Source organism: Bombus huntii, unplaced genomic scaffold (assembly GCF_024542735.1).
Source record: "Bombus huntii isolate Logan2020A unplaced genomic scaffold, iyBomHunt1.1 ctg00000311.1, whole genome shotgun sequence".
In the NCBI taxonomy this organism is placed as follows: Eukaryota; Metazoa; Arthropoda; class Insecta; order Hymenoptera; family Apidae; genus Bombus; species Bombus huntii.
The window spans coordinates 22,501-26,787 of NW_026099506.1; the positions used below are offsets into that span (position 1 = coordinate 22,501).

Here is a 4,287-nt window from a genome sequence, read left to right on the forward strand (position 1 = left end):
GGAAAATTCGTCCCGATACGAGTACGTGTACTCTCCGATCTCCGCGCGACGCTGGGGATCATACCTCCCTAAGTCGTCAGAGCGCTCGAAGAAATCTCGCGTGTGCGTTCCCGGATCTACGGCTGATACTTTCGGGGCTTGTAAAAAAGCACAGAGCGTGTAAAACGCAACGACGACCCATCGATGCGACGGTCCTCGTTGTTGTCAGTCGCTTTCGCGAAGAGACGGAGTGGGCATTCGATCCCTGGGGCTGTACGAGAGTCTTAAGAAAAGACGGTAGATTATGGCAAAGTTTCGCACGCCATCGAGTTTAGGTTTTTTTTTTGGTTCTCTCTTCTCTCCTCTCTCGACCGAGTTCCCATATTTGCTTTCTCTCTCAGTCTCGCCAAATATAATATTCTTTTAAGACGACGTCGGGGGCGCGGACCTTCGTGCGTCGAACACCGGCAAACGTAGCATATATCGCCTGATATGAAAAAAAAATCGGTCACGAGGAGAACACTACGAGTATATACGTTCGATAACCGATACACGAAGCGGTGCATAAGCGGGCGGTCGCCCTCGTAAGGACGACTCACGACGCCGCGAGCACTCACGCAGGTCCGTGACCGGTTCTCTCCGCTCTTATTCGTATCCCTTCGTATACCTTCGTCCGACTCTGAAACGTTCTCTTATAATTTTTAAGAAGAACGACGGCGGGTTGTCAAGGCAAGAAGGGACAGAGAGAGACAGAGGTAGAGTTTCGTAGTCTCCCGTGAACACGATAGATTATATATCGAGCATGCGTACGACTTGCACGGTCTCTGCACGACCGCGACGAACGCCGACGAGCGTCCAACAATCGCTCGTACGTCGCGTATGTTCTCTCCGTCCGCTCTTATTCGTATCCTCGTTCTTGTACCTTCGTCCGACTCTGAAACGTTCTCTTATATAAAGAAGAACGACGGCGGGTTGTTAAGGCAAGAAGGGACAGAGAGAGACAGATACGGAGAGTAACGATACGCAACGCAAGCAGTCTTAGGTTTACGTGAGCAACCCTCAGCCAGGCGTGGTCCAGGAATTGTATCCGTGGACCGCAATGTGCGTTCGAAATGTCGATGTTCATGTGTCCTGCAGTTCACACGTTGACGCGCAATTAGCTGCGTTCTTCATCGACCCACGAGCCAAGTGATCCACCGTTCAGGGTAATCTTTTATAAATTTACAACAGTTCAATACTCAAATGTACTCTTCTCGGTTCTAGCGAAGCCGAGTTCCGTCACGTTCGACCAACGGGAATCGAACGCGCAGAAGTCGCCATAGGATTGACGACACAAAAACGTTCGAAAAAAAAAGAAAACGACGAACGCGCGAAGATACGCGCGTTCGCCGGCCGGGCGTAAAGTACATTATGATATATAACAACCATCGAGATCGAAGCTCCGTTCGTCAGGAAACGACGGGGATATATACACCCGATTCTGAATCCTCTGTACAGCACACGATCTCGCGAACGAGTAAGCACGGTGGCTAGCCCATGTTATATATGTGTTTGATTCTACTCTCTCGTCCAATTATTCAAGAAACAGCGCGCGTGCATCTCTCCATCGTTCGGGTGATAGTAAAGATTCGATGGGATTCGCGCGGCCGTCCGCCTCGAGCGGTCTTTCGTCCCAATATCCAGAAGCAGAGTTTGAAAAACTCTAGCGACGGCACGGGTGTCCGACTCACGACATCGAGGTTTCGAAGCCGGCGATCCCCTCCGAACGGATGGCGACCACGCGACCGACTGAAAGCATGAAAAATCGACGAAAGATAGAACACATCTCCGTTCGGGTGGTGTTTTTTTTTTTAAAAAAAAAAAAAACAAAAATTCGATGGGACTCGCAGCCATCGTCCTCGCGCGGTCTTTCGTCCCGATATCCAGAAGCAGAGTTTGAAAAACTCTAGCGACGGCACGGGTGTCCGACTCACGACAACGAGGATAGACAGCCGGTCCCCTCCGAACGGGTTATGCGACGATAAACTCGATGAAACTTTAGTCTCGTTCAGGTAGTGTGTGTCTTGTAAATCAAAAATTCGATGGGACTCGCATCCATCGTCCTCGCGCGGTCTTTCGTCCCAACATCCAGAAGCAGAGTTTGAAAAACTCTAGCGACGGCACGGGTGTCCGACTCACGACAACGAGGATAGACAGCCGGTCCCCTCTGAACGGTATATTATATATGAGATGATAGACGACAAACTGGATGAAACTTTAAGTCTCGTTCAGGTAGTGTGTAAATCAAAAATTCGATGGGACTCGCATCCGTCGTCCTCGCGCGGTCTTTCGTCCCGATATCCAGAAGCAGAGTTTGAAAAACTCTAGCGACGGCACGGGTCTCCGACTCACGACAACGAGGAAAGACAGCCGGTCCCCTCTGAACGGTATATTATATGAAACTTTAAGTCTCGTTCAGGTAGTGTTTAAATAAAAAATTCGATGGGACTCGCATCCGTCGTCCTCGCGCGGTCTTTCGTCCCGATATCCAGAAGCAGAGTTTGAAAAACTCTAGCGACGGCACGGGTGTCCGACTCACGACAACGAGGAAAGACAGCCGGTCCCCTCTGAACGGTATATTATATGAAACTTTAAGTCTCGTTCAGGTAGTGTTTAAATAAAAAATTCGATGGGACTCGCATCCGTCGTCCTCGCGCGGTCTTTCGTCCCGATATCCAGAAGCAGAGTTTGAAAAACTCTAGCGACGGCACGGGTGTCCGACTCACGACAACGAGGAAAGACAGCCGGTCCCCTCTGAACGGTATATTATATGAAACTTTAAGTCTCGTTCAGGTAGTGTGTAAGTCAAAAATTCGATGGGACTCGCATCCGTCGTCCTCGCGCGGTCTTTCGTCCCGATATCCAGAAGCAGAGTTTGAAAAACTCTAGCGACGGCACGGGTGTCCGACTCACGACAACGAGGATAGACAGCCGGTCCCCTCTGAACGGTATATAATATGAAACTTTAAGTCTCGTTCAGGTAGTGTGTAAGTCAAAAATTCGATGGGACTCGCATCCGTCGTCCTCGCGCGGTCTTTCGTCCCGATATCCAGAAGCAGAGTTTGAAAAACTCTAGCGACGGCACGGGTGTCCGACTCACGACAACGAGGATAGACAGCCGGTCCCCTCTGAACGGTATATAATATACATTATGCGACGGTAGACGATCAACTAGACGAAACTTTAGTCTCGTTCAGGTGGTGTAAAAAAAATTCGATGGGATACGCACGCACGGCTGTCGTCGTCCTCGAGCGGTCTTTCGTCCCAATATCCAGAAGCAGAGTTTGAAAAACTCTAGCGACGGCACGGGTGTCCGACTCACGACATCGAGGCTTCGAAGCCGGCGGCGTTCCCCTCTGAACGAACTTCGGCTAGACTAGTTACGAATCGTTGCTACACATCGTCTTCATCGTCGTCGTCGTCGACATCGACATCATCATCATATCATCATCATCATCATCATCATCATCGGTCATCGTCGCATAGCGGGCCAACATCCACGCGATGCGTCTTCGTTCTAGGTTACCCGATCCACGAGTATGTTACACGTGGTTTCGTTATTTCGAACGAAACGACATACGAAGAGCACACGCCCTTTGGGTAGGAAGCACGTTTCGAGAACGACGAGAGTTTCGATGAAAGAGACGAGAGAAGTCGACGCAGAAGGTATCCATGGATCTTCGAAGAGAACCTTCGAAGATGTATATCGGTATCCTTTCGCTCTGCGCGACTCGCTACAAGTTCTTTCGCTCTCGTCGACTCGTTCTAGACGCTTCGTTCGATCCCAAAGAGGAGTCTTCGATATGTCCCGTTGCTAGGAGGAGAACAAACGCAACACAGACCACGAAACATAGAAGAGAATAGGCGAGCATGATCACTCCGACACGAGGCACTTTAGAGATTTTCTTATTAGTTTGCATGGACTTTTATATTTCGTTTGTACGGTTTCCACGATGCAAATACGAAATACGAGATCGTGACGGCGGGTCTTTCTGTGTACGGCCTCTCGCAGGCGCCACGACTGCATTTCTCTTTACACCTGGTTTCCATCGTAATTTTTTCGTTTGATATCGAGCCTTAACTTTTGTTGGCTCTTTCGAAGCTAGAGTTCCCTTTTATTAGAATTTCATATATATATATATATATTATATGTTATATGTTTTATTCGGAGACGGCGGGTCTTTCTGTTTACGACCTCACGCAGGCGCCTCGAATAAGTTTCATTCGCATTTCGTTTTTATACTTGTATATATATATCTCTTCATCCCG

The 4,287-nt window shown here is 49.1% G+C and overlaps 1 non-coding gene across 1 annotated transcript; it reads right to left on the reverse strand.

Annotated features, from left to right (window-relative positions):
* Nucleotides 1-1,032: 1,032 nt before the first annotated feature.
* On the reverse strand, nucleotides 1,033-1,187 carry LOC126877971 (5.8S ribosomal RNA). The gene has a single exon (XR_007695494.1). It is a non-coding gene; the product is annotated as a 5.8S ribosomal RNA (ribosomal RNA).
* Between the last annotated feature and the right edge of the window lie 3,100 nt (nucleotides 1,188-4,287).